We start from the raw sequence: 19,263 nt of genomic DNA on the forward strand, positions 1-19,263 counted from the left end.
AGGCTTGGCTTCCAGAGTTAGATCTCGTACCAATTTAGCAAAGCAGCTGGAAAGAGGAGTTTGTGCTCAGAATCGTGAGCAGCGAGGGCTGTACCGAATTCCAGGGTGCAACCTGCGGGAGAAATCCTTTCCAGGCTTTTTCTGTGGAGTCAAACCCATCCATGTGTGCATGAGTGTGTTTACTACGTGCCAAGGGTGAGCCCATGGCGTGGGAACCCCTAGGAAAAGGGAGGGATCCCGCTAGGAAAGTGGCTTTGAGGCTGGAAGGAGGGTAACTAAGGAAGGGACAGGTCACCAGCCTGTGCAGGTGGGAATGGGAAGAGCTGTGCCCGAGGGAAGGAGCTGGGAATGTGCCAGCCCTGCTCTGCCCTTCTTACCTGCAGTGGGAGCTGGTACTGTCCACACCTTGGGAATTTATGGAAGAAATTTTTCCTTGTGAGGGTGGTGAGGCACTGGAATGGATTTCCCAAAGAAGCTGTGGCTGCCCCATCCCTGGAAGTGTTTGAGACTAGGTTGGACGGGCCTTGGAGCAACCTGGAATAGTGGGAGGTGTCCCTGCCCACGGCAGGGGGTGGAATGGGATGATCTTTAGGGCCCTTTTCAACCCAAACCATTCCAGAATTTCATGTCTGATCCCTTCAGGTGCCTGACAGAGGTTTCCCAATGCCTGCCCTGCCTTTGGCTGGCATTCCAGCCTCCAGTGTGTCAGCCCGTGCCTGAATTTGGGCTTCCATCTTATCCCTGGATCAGCCCTCCCTAGGTTTGGCTCTGACTGGGATGTCTCCCTTCTGAATTAACTGGTTTTTAGGGACTCAGGCTCAGGGGTGGGACAGCAGCCTGGGCCCCCCAAATCCCTTCCCTGTGCTGGAGAAACCACAGAAAGCCGAGGCAGCTGGAGGGGGACATTTTTCCCAACATCCGGAGTGCAAGAGAAGCCTCTCCATTAGGGAATGATTTTTAGTTAAGGTTTGAGTGATGCTGTTTCTCTGCAGAGCCGCAGCAGCTGCTCCTGCTGGGGGGACACTGCCAGCTGCTCATCCCTGCCTTGGGAGCTTCCTAAGGGCTGGGAATGACACGGAGGGTCGAGCCGGGATGTGTTGGCTTGGGGAGCATCTGGGAAGAGCAGGTTTCTGGGGAGATCTGCTGGGATAAAGAAGGGTTTGAGGAGCAGGAACAGTCTGGAGGCACTGGATAAGCAATGCTTTGGTAGGAGCTGATGGAGGCTGATGGCTCCAGAGAGTCATGGGTGGGAATCACACTGTGGACGGAGGGACGGAGGGAGGGAGGGAGGGAGGGAGGGAGGAAAGGGCTGGGAAGGCAAAGCCATCACGGGGATGAAAGCAAACACTGGGACTTCCTGCTTGGTGACATGGGAATGGGGGACAGGGATCTCTGTTGCTGTAGTTTTTAAAAGCGCTTCCCAAATTCTGGTTGGCAACTGTGTGGTTTGGTGGGAATTTCATGTGGAATTATGGTTGCACAGAGGGAGCAGCCTTGGCTTGTGCCAGGGAAGGTTTAGATTGGATATGAAGGAAAACTCCTTCATGGAAAGGGTTGTCAGGCATTGGAACAGCCTCCAGGGGTGGAGTCCCCATCCGTGGAGGGATTTAAAACCTGTGTGGATGTGGCACTTGGGGACATGGGTTAGTGGTGGCCTTGGAACAGTCAGACTCTGTGATCTTGGAGGCCTTTTCCAACCTCGATTCTTCAACAACTGACATTCCCTAGAGAGTGAGAGACAGTGGGTGAAGTGCTGGAATTCTTTCCCCTGGAGGGAATGTTGGGATAATGCTGTTGTCAACCTTTCCCTGGTGGCCTGTCCCCTTCGAGAACAACAAAAACACCTTCCCGGGACACTTATTGCTGTCACCCCTTGGAATTCAGCCAGCTGGAACAGCCTGTGCCTGCTCCAGGGGTGATGGAGCCCGGCCTGCTGTTTGCAGGATCGAGGAGGTGGTTTGGATAACCTGGATGTTGAAATCCCTGCACTGGGGAGACTGTTGCACTCCCAGCCTTGTTCACGCTGTTTCCCTATGATTTATTGTAATCCTAATGGAGCAGCTGAGGGAAATTGGCAGGGTTGGGATGGAGGAGGAGAGGGGCTCGTTACCCTTGGAGTAACGGAGTGTCTGGCTCCGACGGGGAGCCCAACAGGAGCAGGATTTCGGAGCAGCGGGTTTGGATGTGCTGCGCCTGGGGGCGGTGGCAACGACAACAAACTGAATAATAATAAAAAGCTTCCCATGTTCCCAGCTATTCCTGGAGCCTTGTTCCTTGTCCAAATTCCCTGGAGGAGCGGTTAGTTTGCTTTTAGGTTTAGGAGAATCCTTAACCCTGGAATCTGTTGGCTTGTTTTTCAGGACACCAGGATCAGCAGTGCTGGACGGGTTCTTTGTCGATTGAATCCTTCCTGGCACATTCCAGAGATCTCCAGAACTCCAAGGCTGCCTGCAGTGGTCTGGACTTTTCCTGGGAGATGATATGCAGAATTCCAAGGCTGTGGTGTGGAACAGCCCCATGCCACATCCATGTGTTGAGGAATGATGCTCCAGCTGGAAGAAAACCACTGAATTCCCTCTCCCTCATATTCACGGGACATTCCTGCACAAAGAGCACAGATCCATCCAGAGGTGAGTAAGGAATAGCAATTCCTTAAGCCAGTGGGGCCTTTGGAGGTTTCCTTGTGAAATGGATGGTGATGCCCTGATGGAGACGCTGCATCTGAGTTATCCACAGGCATAACCCACATGCTGGATGTCTGGGATGCTCTAACTCTCCTCTGCATCCCTCTGAAGGTGTAGGATTCCCAGGAATGTGTGTACATCTCCATGCCATTGCCCCAGGCATTTAAACCCAGACTCAACCCTTTCCCACAGGTTGGGAAGCTCTGAAATGAATGGATTTGCTCTGGAGGCTGGAGGTGCGGACAGATCCATGCGAACATCATGTCTTTTGTGACAGGCTCAAATTAATTCCTTAATTCCCTTAAATGCTTCGCCACCCGCCCTCCGTGTCATGACAGCGGGGAAAAAATGGGATTTCTGAGGGTATTAATCCTTCCCTTAATGCTTTAGGGAATGTTAAGGCATCCAGTTTATCCAAAACATTCTGAAATTTCCTGTAAATGGTGTCACTGCCATACAGGAGTCAGGGAACAGAGCCCTGGGGATCACTGGGGTGAAACCCAGTGCTGGAGCTGGGCTATAAATTCAGTCTGGCCCTTGCAATTTGGTGGAGCCAGGCTGGAAACGGGCAGCTGGAGCAGCTGGAACGCAGAAATCCTGAGCTATATCGGATTAATTGCTTTGTGTCCCTTAATTGGCAGGATCTGGGCTGGAATGCGCTCTATCCCACCCCTCGGAAAGCCTCGGACGGCTTCCGATTGTGTTTCCCTGAATTAAAGAGTAATTTCCAGTCTTCCTGAGCTTCTTCCCTCTGTCTGCTCCAGGTTTTGGGGCTTCCAGGGGTGCCTGCCCGGCCGGGGGCGGATTGTGCCAAAGGGAGACCTTGGAAGTGCCACAGGCTGGATGAAACGATTTGTCGGAATGCTAAATTTGGCAGCAGCTTTTCATCCGAACCGGAGCCACTTTGCACCTGTCTGGGAAGATAAAGGGACTCGGAATGAGCGTGAGTGGGATTTTTCTGCCTGAACGGGATACAAAGGCCTTGGCACAAATGAATTCCAGAGCTTCAAAGCCTTTCCTGAATGTTTTTCCGCCCCTGTCAGGCTGTTTTATTTCCCAGGTACGGTGATATCACCCAGCAGACCATTTGAAGGCTGCTCCACTTGCTTTAAGGAGGAATGGGCAGGCAAGGATGTGCTGCTATTCCCTGCTGGATCCACTTTTCTGGGACAGGGATTTTTTTTTTCTCTATTTTTCAGCTTTTTTTTTTTATTATTATTCTTTTCAGTAGGAGCATCTAAGTTGTGTCCTTGGATGATGGCAGCTGCCGTGTTCAAAGCGAATTGCTGTCCTTCCTCCCAAACGGGATGGTGGTTGTGGTGTGTCCATCCTTGAGAGGGTTTTTCTGTGAGGAGGGCAATTGGTTGGTTGGGACCTCACAGTTAATCCAGTTCCAGCCCCTGCTGTGGGCAGGGACGCCTTCCACTATCCCAGGTTGCTCCAAGACTGGTCCAGCCTGGCCTGGGACTCTTCCAGGGATGGGGCAGCCACAGCTTCCCGGCAAAATCCATTCCAGGGCCTAGCCAATTTCTTCCCAATATCCCATTCAACCCTGTTCTCTGTCGGTGGGAAGCCATTCCCTCTTTTCCTGTCACTCCATACCCTTGTGAATAGGCTCTTTCTATCTTTCTTGGGAACATTTCTTGATAGGAAAGCACTGCTTTTCCATGCTGGGCATTAAAAGCAGCGTGCCAGGCCCTCTCCCTGAGTGCTAGGCTGGGTTGTTTTCCAGAGGGAAGGGCTATTGGGAGAGCCCCAGGTGGGGCTGAGGGGGGATTTTATTGCTCCCTAAATTCCCTGGTTGCGAGGGGAGGCAGATTGGAGCCAGGCTGTGCTCCCAGGGAACAAAGAGCGGGACAAGAGGAAACGGCCTGAACTTGTGTCACGGGAAGTTCATGTTGGACACCAGAAGGAATTTCTTCATGGGAAGGGTGAAGAGACACTGGACGGGGCTGCCCAGGGAGGCGGTGGAGTGCCCATCCGCGGAGGCGTTTAAGGAATGGCTGGATGTGCTCGGGGCTGGGTGACAAGGTGGGGACCGTCACAGGTAGGAGTCGGTGGTCCTGGAGGCCTTTTCCAAAGGAACTGATTCTTGTCGGATCCTTCCGTGATTCTAGAGCGATCTTTCCGCGATGATAGCGGTAGCGCAGGTGACCATCAGCCCGCAGCAGGCGCGGTTAGCCGAGATCCCGCTGAGGATTCCCCGCCGGAATCGGCGGCCGCCCCGGGATTGCCCCGCCCCGCGGCGCTACCGCCGGGCGCCGCCAGGCGGCGCCGCCGCGCCCCGCACCCCCCGTTGCCGTGGCGACCGCAGGTTGCGTAGCGGCCCTTACGCAGTTGACGCAGTGGGCGGCCCCGGCGAGGCGGGGGCGGCCCCGGCAGGGCGGAGGCGGCGTTGGAGAATCGGGGGCCGCAGGGCCCCCGGCATGGAGGAGGCGGCGGCGGCCGCGGCGCTCCCGAGGCGGCGGCGGCGGGAGCGAGGTGAGGGACGGCGACGGGAACGGCGCGGCGGCGGGGGCCGGCGCTGCGGCAGGTGCGGGGGAGCCGGGAGGGCGCTGGCGGGGCCGGGGGTGCGCCCGCCGCCGCCCCCCGCCCCGCCGGGCTGCAGGCCCGCGCCGCTCGAGGGGTCCGGATCCCGCAGGAAGCGCGGCGTTCCCGCCGGGAGGGCCCCGCTCCGTGTGGCCTGCGGCCCGTGGGGAAGCGGTGGGCTTCCACCTGCGCCTCTGGAAAGCCGCCATCCTGCCCCGGGCAGGTGCGAGGCGTGAAGGTGATCCCGCCGTTCGGGATTCGGGATCCTGCGGTGGGAGGCGGGAGCGGTGCTGCTGGATGTCCAGAAAGGAGAGGCTGCGGTGTGGGTGTGGGTGTGACACAGGGATTCTTGCTCCCAGCTTTTATTACTTCCCGCAGGGAATGGTACCTGACTTGAGCAACGCGGGCGGATGCTGAGCCGTGGCCGTAAAATTCCCAAATTTAGGATGGCAGGCAGCTGCAGAAGTGATGTATCCTTGTAGAAGTAAGGGAGATGTTGCTCCGAGATCTTGGAGCTGGGATGCTGCCAGGCTGCTCAGCCAGAATTCCCGCTGTGCCCAATTCTGGGAATTAGTACCTGCTGGTGTAGTTGGGACAGGCTTCAGTTGGCACTGGGATATGGGAATGGGGATTGCTGAGCCTGGTGCACGCCGTGGTCCTTAGGCCCTGCTCCAGGTGGGAAATCACACGGTGATTCCCAAAGGTGGGATATGGAAACCCGGCACATGAAAGCAGCAAAACTCTGGGGAATGGTTTTAAGGGAAAGGAGTATCCCAAGGTGGGAATACGCATCTTCCCCCCTGGGTGAAACTTAGTGGGGATGAAACTTGCTGCATCCTCCTGGCTGGACAGGGAGAAGCATGCAAGTTTTTGTGGTCAGGCTGAGTGTTCTTAAATGGGAGATAATGAAATTGTGGGAAGTGGCTCTTGGAGAGCTTCGGACTCTCCATGATTCCAGCATTGATGTGGCTGAAATGTGTATCCTGTGGACACCGCTGGAAAAAGCTTTCCAAGTGGGAAACCTGAGCTGGGGGAAGGTGTTTGTTGTGCCAGGGCTTGGTTTTCAGGGTCATAAAAGTTGCACGGGGCCTTAAAGCTGCTGGTGAAATTCCGGCAGTCCCAGCTTGGACTGGGAATAGCTGAGGGGGTCGGGAATGCCCGCCAGGGACAAGAGACTGGGAAAAGCGTCTGTTACGTGGTGAATGATACAAATAACCTGGAGTTTGTGCAGCCAAAACCCTTCAGCAAGGAGCAGGATAAAATTCCCCCTTTAAATGGGAATTTAAATCAGAAATTTGGGAGCTGGCAGCTCTGTTATCCAAAATTTTGCTCCGCAGGGTCACAATCAGGGATTTAAGGGTACGGACTACGTACTGCAGGTACTGATTTTGTCAGAGCTGACCTAAAAAAATCCGGATTTGACCCGAATTCCAGTTTAAATTAAGGCACTTGGCACTTTTTGCCCGCTTACCTGCACTGCCAGATCCTAATCCCAGAGACAGGGAGTGCTGTAAATCCCTGGCAACTCCGTTGTTGCTGGGAAAAGGGTGGTGGAAAAGGGAAACTTCTCTGGACTGTGTCCACCCCGTTCCCTTTCCAAAGGGCTGGGAAGGAGCAGTTGTGCAATGATGGGATTTAAGGGAAGTGCAGTGCCAGGAGGGAAAGTGGGAAGAGTGAAAATGCTCCTCCCAATGACTGAAAATGTGTGTGGGGGGAAAAAATCCTAGGTTTTGGAAACTTGGTTAAAATTCCCAGGATAAACAATTACAGCAACCAAAACAAACAAAAACACCACAAAACCCTGCTTGAGGTTTGTTTTTGGACTTTGTGTGGGAATCTCAGTCCTGTTCCTTGTGCTCTCCCTCCCCTTGGAAGTTAATTAATTGGGAGCTGGCTGCTCCAAACGAGGTCACTTAGATTTCAGAGCTGCCGTATCATTGTGTGGATTTGCAAAATCAGGATTTAAGGCTTGTGTGCCTTAGAAATTTTTCCTTAAAGTGGCATAATCCTGAGTTTTGAGGGTCTTTTCCAGGCAGCTGGAAGGACGTAGGGAGGAAAAGTGTTCAAATCGGAGGGTGTAAAGCTTGGGATGCTGCTCAGCTTTGGGTGGTGAAGAGTTTGGAGAAGCTTACAGACATTCCCAGGCCTGGCTGTCATTTATGAAACTTCCTTGGACTAAACCAGCAGGAATGCTTTTCTGTCCCAAACGTCCCTGTCCTGAAAGCTTTTTTCTGGGGGGGTGGGGGGAGGGGGGAATTAAACCTTTACGCCTCCCCTAGACCACAGAGCTTTGTTTTGAGGAGCCTGCGCCCTGCTTTTCCTCCCCTCCCGTTCCATCTTTCCCAAATAAATGACCCTTGGTTCCACCTCTGCTCCCGACAGTGATCCAGCTGATGAATAAGAACATCCCGAGCTGGACTGAGCCCTGGAGTTTGAGGAATTTTCAGTTAAAGGCGCAGCAGTTGAGATGGGGTGAGTGAAACCATTTTAATCTGCTCCTGGAGCTGCAGGGCTGGAGTTTTTCAGGAGCTGGGAGTGGATGAAAGTGGCCTTTGTGCCATGGGAAGTGTGACAAATGGACTTTTGTGGGATCTGCGGAGAGCGCCAGGATGTTTATTCCTGCTGGGATAGATGGGAGTCAATCAGGCTCTTCACTCCAGGCCAGTTGGAGCTGATATTTTTTGTTATTCCATCCATGATATTGTTCATTTAGGTGTGTTTCTATACATTATTGTGTGGATTTTTAAGGAGAAATCGGGGGGAAAAAAAAATCCTTGAAAATTTGCCAGGTGCAGCACCTGCCCAGCTTGGAACTTCGAAAATAGAAGAAATTAGAATGGTTTTCCAGGTTTTGGTAAGAAATGGGAAAGTTTGCCCTATTGAGGAATATCTGGCCCTGAAATATGGACAAAAATGCTGCTAGACCCTAGCAGGGGTTTTGGATACAGGATGTAATTCCCACAGAGTTTTAGGAAAAATGTACCCTGTAGCTTCAGGCATTCCTTCTTCCTCCTTTTTTTTTTTTTTCCTTTTCCCCCTCCTTCCAGTGGAAGGCACATGGATCCCTTACTTTTGAAAAGCTTCGGATTCTTTTCCTCTTCCTTGCAGCAGGAGCTGGAAATCTGCATGGCAGGCAGAGACTGTCAGGAATTCTGTCCTGGGCTCTTAATCCAGGAGTTTTTTCTTTAACGCAAATCCTTCTTCAACTGCCCTTGTACCCCAGGAGATCCCTGAAAATCCTCATCCCACCCCATCCATTGTCGTTTCTCCCTCTCTTTCAGGAGCCTTCTGAGCTCCTCTTCAAAGGTCTGTGGAATGGCATGAAAATTCCTGGCTTTTCGTTCCCTTCTAACTGAGATTTTGGTTTCTGCATGTTCCCTCGGTGGGGAATTAAAACAAGTGGGTTCCTCAGGGATGGCTTTGAGCTCAATAGGAATTTTTCTCTGGAAACAGGACACAAGATGTAATTTAGAGCCTTCAATTCCGAGTTTTCCTGGTGTTTTTTCACTTGCCATTTCATCAGGAGTCAGTGGCAAATATCCCAGTGCAACTCACTCGTCGCTATCAGTAAATACGAAATGCCACCTTAAATGAGCATTTTTCATGACTTTTTTCCTCTGGAACATGTTTCCTTGGGATTTCTTGGCCTGGAGGTTTTATTATCACCACAGACCTGAGTGATCCTGAGTTTAGATCCAGGCAGGCTGCAGGACAGAGTCCTTATCTTTGTTCTTTGGGAGTAAAATGCTGAATCCCTCAGGCCACCTTAAAACAGTTGAACTGGATAATGGGAAGAAACAGGAAAATTCAGGACATTCCTATTATAGTTCAGTGCAGTAAATAGAAAATGGAGAGGTTGGGATGGAATTCAGCCCTTTCTTCCCTGAAAGGTGCTTTTCTTCCCTGGAAGGTTCCCATTTGGACGTGTCCTGCTGCCCTATGTCTGCTGGAAGTTGGAATTTCCACAGCTCTGCATCCTTTGGGTTGAAATTTATTATTCTGTCATGGCTTGTCTTTGCAACCCAGATCCCTGGTGTTGACACAGCCTGGATGTATTTTTGGAATATGGATTTCAGCTCCAAAGTGGGAGCCTCTGGGGGCTTGGCTTTTCCCATTGGGTCTGGTAAATGATCCTGCAAATTGGTGCTGTTTTCTCCCGTGGGAAATGAACTGTTTCACCTCCCAGAAAATCAGAACAAGGCAGGTGCTGCTTGGGAGTTTCCAGCCTCTCAGACAGCCAAGGATTGTCCTAAAAAAAGCGTGTCCTGCTCTGCTTTGGCCTATAATGATTAGAATCCTGGAACCCTGTAGTGGTTTGGGTTGGAAGGGGCCTTAAAGCTCACCCACTATGCCCGGCTGCTCCGAGCCCTGTCCAGCCTGGCCTTGGACACTTCCATGGATGCACGGCTTCCCTGGGCACCCTATTTCTTGGTGATATCCAGATCCCATAAATGTTCTTCGTTTTACCTCTGGGCCACGTTTAGCCCTTGGGAACACATTCCCCTTTTTGTGACTCCGGGTTTTTTCCGGCTGATTCAGTTGTTTGTCACCATCTCCATGGCATCGGAGCATCCGCTAATGACAACCAGCATTTCCCTAAATGAGAGCATTCAGGGATGAGCTGGATTTTTCCTCAGAGAGGGGAAAACAGATGCCCTGTCAGAGGAAGGAGAAAAACTTCCCATAAAAGCAGGAATTTGTGATTTGTGCTGCTCATTTTCTTCCCTGGATAGAGTAGGGAATAAGGGAAAAATTCCTGGAGAGGTTCCATGCTCTGTGGGATTGCTCTTCCCTCTATAAGTTTTCCCTTATTTTCTAGTGGAAAAAGAGGCATCCATGTTCCAAAACTGGAAGGATTAGAGCCTTCCTCAAAATTCCCTGACAAATCTGGGGGCAAAATTCCCTTTCCCTTTGTGGAATTGTGATGTTAAAACTTCTGTGGGAAGCCACAGGCTGCTTTGTCTGGAAAACCCTTTTCCCCTCTAAATTTCGTGGCTATCCCTGGATCAATGTGTTGCTTTTGGAAAAGAGTCTTTTAGCCCTTAAAAAAAAAAAAAAAAAAAAGGGATCATGTTTTCTCCCCAAGCTCATTTGAACACCTCTAGTGCCATAATGGAATTTAACTCAGTAGGAAATGGGCATGTCCCCAAATCCAGTGTTATCCATGATTATTCCAAGGCCTGAGAGAGCCTGAGATGAAGAGATTTGTTGCGTGTAACTCCTTGCCTTGTGGAATCCCAGCTGGCAAGGAGAATTTCGGGATTCTCTGGGGCCTTGCTCTGACTTTGTGTTCCCCTTGGATGAGGGCGGAGGAATGAGGAGAGGCGGGTTGGGAGGTGGGAAGCACGTGGGAAGCTGCAGAAAATGCTCGGGAATGGGCGGCTGAGTAAGTGTGGAGCCTCCTGGGAATACTGGCAGAGTCGGTGAAATTCCCTTGTGAGGTGGGGAGCAGGAGTTTGGGGAGGGAAATCAGGAACATGCCGATGTTGGAAGTTGCTCTGTTATCTAACGCGTGAGTTTGCAGGATGTGTTTTATCCTGGAGAAAAGGAGAACTGGGGGAACTTTTCATTCCCTACAACTCTATGACTGGATGTGGGAGCCAGGTGGAATTGGCCTCTTCTCCCAGAGAACTAATGACATGACAGGGGGAAGCGGCCTCAAGCTGCATCTGGGAAGGTTTAGGTTGGATATTGGGACTATTTCTTCATGGAAGGGCTTGTAAAGCACTGGAAGATGCTTCCCAGGGCACTGGTAGAGTCCCCATTCCTGGAGGGATTTAAAGTCCATGTGGATGTGACACTTGGGGACATGGATTAGTGGGTTGATGGTTGGATTTGATGATCCTAAAAGTCTTTTCCAACCTTAGCAATTCCATGATTCTCTACGTGCAGGCCAGGCACTTCCCAACTCTTCCCATGTCCTTCATGCCATAACGCATGTTTTGTGTCCGTGGATTTGCTGGCTCCTTGGGTGTTTGTTCCCTGGAACAGCCTGGAACCCTGGTTTCCAGCCATTTCTGGGTGGGAGCTACAAGGGTTCTCACATTTAGCCTTTATTTCTTGGGACACACAGGGTTTAGTTTGGTCCTCGGGGATGATCCTGCCAGCTTTTCCTTCTCTTGTGGGGTGACAAGACAGGGAAGCGAACTTCTGCAATTGTGGCATCCGCAAGCCCAGCGAGGACTTGCGGTTCCGGGTTTTTGGGATGCGCTGTGGGGGATTCAGGCAGCGGAACTGATCCGAAGTGGCTTTTAACGACTCCGGGCTCACCCAAATCCTTCTGGCTCAGGAGAGCGGAAGGGAACGCGCTGCGTTTGTTCACTGGATGCTCATCCCAAGGCTCGGATTAGTTCAGCGTTCCGTGGGCAGCTCCGACCGGGTGGACGGGGTGCTGGGGAGGTGTCACCTGGGCAGGCTGAGGAAAAGGCGGAGTTGCCCAAGGGAACGTGGGAATCTCTCCACAGAGATCCTGGACTGTCCTCAGCCTATTATCCTCTTAAAACCTTGGGATGTTGCACAGTGGACAAGTCAATCATAGGATATCCCAAGTTGGAAGGGACCCACAGGAATCATGGAAATCCAGCTCCCCTTGTCCTTGGTGTTCCCAGGTGCTATTGTATTTATTCTGTCGTTTTCTGGATGCTCTCCTCATTTTTGTTTCCTTGTTAACTCTTAACTGATCAACACTTGGACGCAGGATATGGATTGAGGATAGTGAGAGGCACTTCCCACTGCTAAGAAATGAAGCCTCTCATTCCAGGAGAGCCTAGATGGGGGGGGTTGGAAAACCAGATGGAGTGGGAAGAACTCATCCTGGTTCCTGCTCCTGCAGCTGCAGGATTTTGCCTTGTGTGTGCCGGAGCTGGGAAATGCCGCCCTTTGGAGTGCAAGAAGCGTGGAAGGGTGTGGTCAGAGCAATCCGGAACCTTTTCACCTGAGAGCACCTGATTTATGACACCAAAATCCCAATGTTAACGTGGATTTGTTTGGCAAACCGCTTGGCTCTGAATTCCCTGGGGCTGGGCCAAAACACTCCCTCCTGCCTGGCATGGAAAACACAGCCCTGGAGCCTCTGCTCCGGAGCACAAGGGCTCAGCGTTCCCAAAAAACGGTGAGTTGGCCTTTCTGTTCTTCCAGCAGGTGCTGTTTGGTTAAACCTTAATACTTAGGGATGTTTGTTGGGTGGAGAGTGGGAGCAAATCCCCTTTTCCTTCTGAAATGCTTTCACCATTCCAGTGTGTCAGGGCCTGGAAGTTTTACGTGGATAGCATGAAAGCAGATGGAGCTTCTGCCTCAGTGTCTGGAGGTACAAGGTGTTGTGCCAGAGGGTGGGATACTGGAATTCCTGGTTGTCCAGGCCTGGAGAAGCGGGAGATCCTGTTCCCAGACAACGTGACCATTTGTTTTCTTTGACCATTTGTTTAGACAGCTCTGCTGGTGTTTGCTCAGCTCCTTACATCTGACTGCAAGGGTTTTCCTAGGAATTTGCATTTCAAATTGGAGTTTTTGTTGAAACTCTGGATTTTTTGAGGAGAAAAAGTGACAAATCCCATTAGGAGAGAGGAAAAGGGAAGAATTTAGGATTATCCAAGACTTGGTGGCCATCAGGGCTGTGGCTGCTGCTCCCTCTTGGAGGAGAAATGAGAGAAGTTTTCTTTTACCTTTCCCAATATTTATAGTATTCCTGCTGCTGAGACTCCATTAGACATTGCTGCTCTTGGAAAAGGAGATGAGGTTGGAAGTTCTTATGTTCCTATGGGAACAGGGAGTTGCAAGGCTTGGAGTTCTCATTTATAAGATTTGTCAGGAAAGGTGGGAAAGGGATTTAATTTCTGACTTAGGTGGGAAACCAAGATTCCTTCTCTCCTGGTTGGCTCCTGACTCCAAGTTTTCCCACTCCAGGCTGCTCCATGGCATCGGTGTTGATTGCAAGTTTGAAAATGAGATGCCTGAATCCACCCTGCTGTTGTATTGCTGACTCAGCAGCTCAGAGCCCCTTTTTTAAAGGAAAGGGGCAGCAAAAAGATTGCCATGGATTCCAGATTCTTGTAGAACAGGGTTAGGAAACCCCCTTGGGATGAGTTTTCCAGGTTAAGCTATTCCTGAATCTGTTTTTCCCACCTTCTTGGAAATAGATCAGATGCTCAGGGAAATTTGTTTGGGTTTTTTTGTGGTGGTTTTTTTTTTTGGTTGTTCCCCCCCCCCCCCCCCTTTCCCCCCCCAGTGCAGCTGTTGTTTAAGTAGCTACCAAGGAATATGGGACTTTGCCCAGTCCTGTCTGCATGCCTCTTCCCGGGAATATCACCCCATGTGTGTTCAGAAAGGTTGGGAGGGGGAGGAAATTTGGGAAAACAGCTGCGTCGTGTGAGTCTCCCAAAGTTCATTAGGAAAATTGAAATGAGAAAAAGATGGGAGGTCAATTGAAGGAAGAACTGTGGTTTTTAAACAAGTTTCCAGCCAAATCCAATGGAAGACAGGCGCCTGCTGTGGGATGGGGGCTGGGTTTTGGTGTGTTGGGGTCCTGACTGAAGCAGCTGTGCAGTTTTTTTCCCCTGTGGGAGCTTCCCAAGGGCTCTTCTGCCACCGCACCATGGTTGGGTTGTGGTCAGCACATCTGGGACTCCTGCCTGAGGGATCCAATCCTTTAATTTATCATAAATCTGGGAATTTGGGACTTCTGCCTGAAGGTTGTCATCCCTTATTTTGTAAGAATGGAGTTGTCTTTTCCCCCTCCTATATTTGGATTTTCCATTAATTAGTGGCTGTTATTAGTTATGACTTGATACTTCAATGTTTCAGTTTTCCATGTTTCCAGTGCTGTAGAATGGAATTTGAATTCATCCATCCCTTTGGAGGACAGGGAAGTTTCGGCTCTCTGGTTAAAGGGGAGCTCTGCCTTCCTAGGAGCCTTTTTCCTTGGAACTATTTTGGGAACATGATTTCATCTTCCTCCTGGAGCGGGGGAAAAGCCCACCCCAGAAACGTGGGGGATTCGGAGCTTCTGTTCTTCCCTGCAGAAAAAATCACGGAATTGTGCCTCAGATTTCCCTGAAATGGGGATGTTGGAACGTTGTAGGTGGGAGAAGGGGTGAGCTGTGTGCTGCTGGTGGACAGATCTGTGTTCTCCAGAGGTCACTCGTTGTTGGCAGCCCGGAGCAGGAGCGGGATTTCTGGGTGCTGGCAGCTGAGGGAGGGGTGTTAAAGAGGCAGCTCCTGCTGGCTTCTTCTAGTGATTCCAACCCCTTCCCTCCTTGTTTTCTCTTGGATGTTTACCTCTGGATTCTTTGGCTCCCATCCTGGTAATGCTAAATCCTGTGGTGGGCTTGGGAAGAGCTGGATGAGGGCGGAGGTGAGATTTTATCCCAACACGTTTCAGAGCTTGGATTCTCCCTTCCCCTCCCCCTGCTGCTTTCCTGGTGGAAACACGGAATTTTCCCATTTTGCTGTGTCGTCTGCTTCCTGGCTCATCAAGGAGAGGAGGAGGGAGAGAGGGGAGAAGGGATGTGTGGGCTTCTGGTGCTGGAATTTAAAACCTCCTCATATGGGAAGGGATGGGGTCATCCTAGTGTCCTTTTTCCCTTCTCCAGCTTCAGGCTGGCAGCTGGAACACCTTGAAAATTCCAGCCAGGAAATCATGTAGCTGAGGGAAGGGATATTATTTCTAGTGTCATTCCGTAATCTTATTCCCTTACTCCAGAGGGATCATTTGAGCTCTTTTGCTAGACACTGATCCCAGCTGGGAGCAAGGAATATGGTGAAGGGAGGAAAAAAACCTGTGGACATTTAGTTTTTCCAGCTTAAGGGATGCTTGGGTTCATCTTGTGCTGGACAATTCCAGGCTGGCTGCTGGAGCTGGATTTTCCCTGAGTCTGTCTGCTCTGCTCTTTCCCTCTTTGCAATGAAAATAAAATTCTGAAGTATCCATAGAATCTTGAGGTTGCAAAACTGGGTCAGCAGTCGGAGACGTTGTTTTCTTTTTTTCCCCACTGGAGAAGGTATGTTGGCTGTGGAATGTGAGAAAGACTGTCAGGAACACGGCTGGGAAGGTGTGTGAGAAGCTCTTGGAATTGTGAGCTGTTAGGAGCGCTCAAGAGATCCCTCCTCTGAGAGACCTTTGGAATTCTCTTGGTATTTTGGAAAAAAACCGAAGACGTCTGACAAGCTAGGTGACAAGTGACACTTGAGTTTTGCCAGCTGAAGTTTTAGTTTGGATGTTAGGGAAAATTCCTGCATGGAAAGGGTTGCAAAGCATTGGAACAGGCTCCAGTGGTGGAGTCCCCATTCCTGGAAGTATTTAGAATCTGTGTGGATGTGGCACTTGGGATAGTGGTGGCCTTGGCAGTGCTGGGGAATGTTGGACTGGATGATCTTGGAGGGCTTTTCCAACCTGAACAATTCCATGATCCATTTGTCTTTGCTGTTGGACACACAGAAGGTCTCAACCTGGCATTTGAGGACAATTTGCCTCTCCCATGGGCTAGGGGATCCCTAAGCGTCTCCCCAGGGATGCAGGCAAAATTCCTGTTATTCCTTATCAAGAAGACTGGGAATATTTTGCCTTACTGCCCCAAAAAGAACTGTAGGAGACCTCAGCTTGTGCCTGTACTCGGAATTTAAGGCTGAGGGAAAAAGAGATGCAGGATTGGGATGGAGGAGAGTCGGACTTGGGCAGGGATAATTCCTGATCCTTTGCAGCTTAATTATTATTCTTTAATCAACTGTGTAAATTACAATATCATATTGCTCCCAGGCCTCTGAGCTCTGATCAGGGATGAGGATGTGGATTGAAAAAGGTGGAATAAAGGAATTTTTTCTGGCTTTGGAAGTTCACTTGCCCCGGCAATAACGGAATGAGTCACCAAACCCCAACTCTGATGCCTGTGATCTCTTCCCAGCTGATTAGAACATTCCCACCAAGAGCTCTTCCAGGCATTTCCTTTTGAAGCTTAATTGAAAAAGCTCTGGATGATTGGATACTTCATGGTTAATTATAAGATAATTAAAGGAAAGCGGGGAAAATCCATACCTGCCGAAGGAATCTCTGCAAAGGCACTCCATTTAATTACCGGGATGGCCACGCGTTGCCTCGGGATTGAGAGGAAAAAGGAATTTCTTTTCCAGCAGCCTCAAACTGGGTAGACTGGGAGCCAAGGGCTTATCCTGAAGTAGATCCCAGTAAATATCTCTTTTCCTTATAATCCTCTTTGGATTATAAATTCAGGTGTGAAATGGGTTTGGAATTCGTGTCTGCTGGAAGAAGGGAAATGTGGCTCATCTCAGAGAAATCAATTGCAAAATGCATCCCTGTGCTGTTGGAGCAGGTATCCTCCCCGTTTTTTGAGAGCTACCAACTTCCCTGGACAAGATTTGAGCTCAGTTTGTCTTTGGAAAAATGGAATTGCTTTCCTTTGCTTTCCAAAAGCTGCAGAGTTATTGAGTTCGATATAAAGGGATTGGGGTCACCTGGCCGTGATCCAGGATGTCCAGCAGCCAGGTGCAAAATCCAGGTACAGCCCTGAGATGATCCTGCTGGGATTTGTTGCAGGAAAGGTGTTGTTTTTCCTGTTCAATTCAGACATGGATTGAGGACAGGCTGGGATTACTGGAAATGTTCAGCCTGGACAAGAGAAGGCTCCAGGGAGACCTTAGAGCCTCTTCCAGTGCCTAAAGGGGTTTCAGGAGAGCTGGAGAGGGACTTGGGACAAGGGCCTGGAGTGACAGGACAATGGGAATAGCTTCCCACTGCCAGAGGGCGGGGATAGATGGGATATTGGGAAGATATGCCAGGTTGGATGGGGTTTGGAGCAACCTGGAATAGTGCAAGGTGTCTTTGCCCATGGCAAGGGCTGGCTGGAATGGAAGGTCCCTTCCTACCCAAAGTGTCTGGAATTCAGGGATAGTTTTAGGAGAAGCACATTCATCTCATTTTCAGGATCCTCCTATCCATATTTTAGGAATCACGTGGTTGATTTAGGTTCTGGATCATCTCCTGCTGCTTCTGGGTACCTCCTGCTGTAGTCTGGCATTCCCCAACTCTGGAGCTGGTGCATTCCTACATGTGGCCAGTTCATCTTTCCTGCTCCCTGTTTGCTTGGGAAGGATTGTTCCCAGTTTTCTGTGGTATAATGAATTGTTGGGAACAGTCAGTTTCAATCTGTACCGTTCAGTTTGTGCCTGCACAGCTGCTTGGAGCCAAGGAATGCTTTTCCAGGGGATTTCTTTGGCTGCAGCTCTGCTCTTGTCACGTGGGGTCTCTGCTTCTGCCTCACCTCCTTTCACCTTCCTCTTGTCTGGCGTTTCCAAATGAACTCTGGCTCTGGAGCTGGAGGCTGAGAGGGCAGGGGCAGTGTCCCTGGAGTGACAACTTTCCCAGCTCCTTCCAAGCTCTGCTGAAGAGCTCCCCCATAACAAGGGAAAGCAAGGAGGGTATGGAGACACAGAGAGTGGTGGCAACAGGGAGAAAAATCCCAGAATACTTTGGGTTGGAAGGGATCTGGAATGTGATCCAGTTCCATCCAGCAGCCATAGGCAGGGACACCAACCACTAGCCCAGGTTGCTCCAAGCCCCAGCCAAGCTGGCCTCGGACACTTCCAGAGGTGGGGCAGCCGCAGCTTCTCTGGGAAATTCATTCCATGGCTTCATCACCTTCACAGGGAAGAATTTCTTGCCAGTATCCCATCTAATTCCACCATGTGGCAGTGGGAAGCCATTCCCATCCTCCTGTTGCTTCATGCCTTTATCCAAAGTTCCTCTCCAGCAATCCTGGAGTCTTTTCAGGCGCCGGAAGGAGCTCCAGGGTCTCCCTGGAGTCTTCCCTTCTCCAGGCTGAGCAAGGTCAATGTATCAAGGGGACACCAGGAGTGTCAGTTAGGGAATAAGCATGGAAACAGGAGGAGATTCCTGGTGCCATGGCTGCAGCCAGGAATGTGGGACTGTGCTTCCTGTGGCACCTGTGGATATTTGGAGAGTAGAGACTGGAATCAGCAGTTGCGACTCCAGGATCTGTAGTGATGAATCCACAGGGAGAAACAGGCACAAGGAATCTGTGTCAGCAGGAAAAAGTTGGAGTAAATATGTGTGAGTAATTCCAGGAGTCAGAGCTGGCAAACCAGAGGACTGGGGAACTTGAGATGTATAACTCCCTCATGGAATTAAATAATTCCTGAGCTTGCAACTGAATCCCTATCTCCTGGCTCTCCCTGGGGAGCAGTGAGGAGAGCTGGATCCCTGGTGCGGAGGGATGGGTGTTGTGGCTGCCAGGAGAGCGCAGATCCCGAGGGCCGGGAGAAACTGCGGATCAGCTCCACGTGGAGGCTGTGGGTGGTGAGGAGGAGGGGAGTGTGTGTGCTGGGATTTGGAAATGCAGCTTCTGGAGTGTCCAAGGAGAAGGGAATGTGGAAAAATAAATATATTTAAGGCTTAAATATGACACAGGATCAGGGAAGCCTGGGCTTGGTTCATCCTTGCTTATATAAGCAAAAGGGAAAGAGGATTCCTGTTTTCCGTCACAAATCTGAGATTCGGGAAGAGTCTGGAGAGTTGAGCTCAGGAGGTTTCAGCCCAGCATTCCAGTTCTAGGTTGCTCGGTTGTCTTTAGGGAAGCACTGGATGGGTAGGAGTTCCTAGGAAAATGAGAAGGAAGCATTTGGTCCGTTGGTCCTGGTGGTTTGGAGAGTTGTGGGACCAGTGCTGTTTTTTCCCTGTGGTGATTCCAACATCTTTATCCCAAGCACCAGCTGGAGGAAAAGCAGGCTGGTAAGTCCCAGGATTTGATTGCCACAGGGTGGGAATTTGGGACTTAATTCTGTAAACTTGGGAGAGAGTTGGAGCTGCATGTGCTGGACTGTTGGTGGTTTTCCATGTGCTCTTCTTCGGTGATCTCTGTGGTCCTAATGGACAACAGGCCTTTTATAGGATGGGATGGCAGAGGAGCTGTTGGAGTATGGAAGGAGGGAGCTGCTCCTGAGGGGTCTCCATGGGGGCTGGAATTTTTGGAGCAGTGCAAGAGGTGATTTATTCCTAGGAGCAGCCACTGAAGCAGGACAAGTT

The 19,263-nt window shown here is 50.7% G+C and overlaps 1 protein-coding gene across 3 annotated transcripts in view; it reads left to right on the forward strand.

Moving 5' to 3' along the window:
• Positions 1 to 2,503: 2,503 nt before the first annotated feature.
• DAGLA (diacylglycerol lipase alpha) overlaps positions 2,504 to 19,263 on the forward strand; it is a 59,178-nt gene continuing 42,418 nt past the window's right edge. Inside the window, exons 1-3 of one of the 3 annotated variants that reach the window (XM_066187395.1) lie at positions 2,504 to 2,630; positions 3,449 to 3,627; positions 7,596 to 7,685. The gene's annotated coding sequence lies outside the window, so the exon portion shown is untranslated. Of the gene's footprint in view, positions 2,631 to 3,448; positions 3,628 to 5,075; positions 5,166 to 7,595; positions 7,686 to 19,263 lie in introns of those variants that run through there. The other 2 variants (XM_066187394.1, XM_066187396.1) reach the window with 2 other exon arrangements.

Source organism: Chamaea fasciata, unplaced genomic scaffold, assembly GCF_029207755.1.
Source record: "Chamaea fasciata isolate MVZ Bird 193981 ecotype frontalis unplaced genomic scaffold, bChaFas1.0.hap1 SCAF_7, whole genome shotgun sequence".
Lineage (NCBI taxonomy): Eukaryota > Metazoa > Chordata > Aves > Passeriformes > Sylviidae > Chamaea > Chamaea fasciata.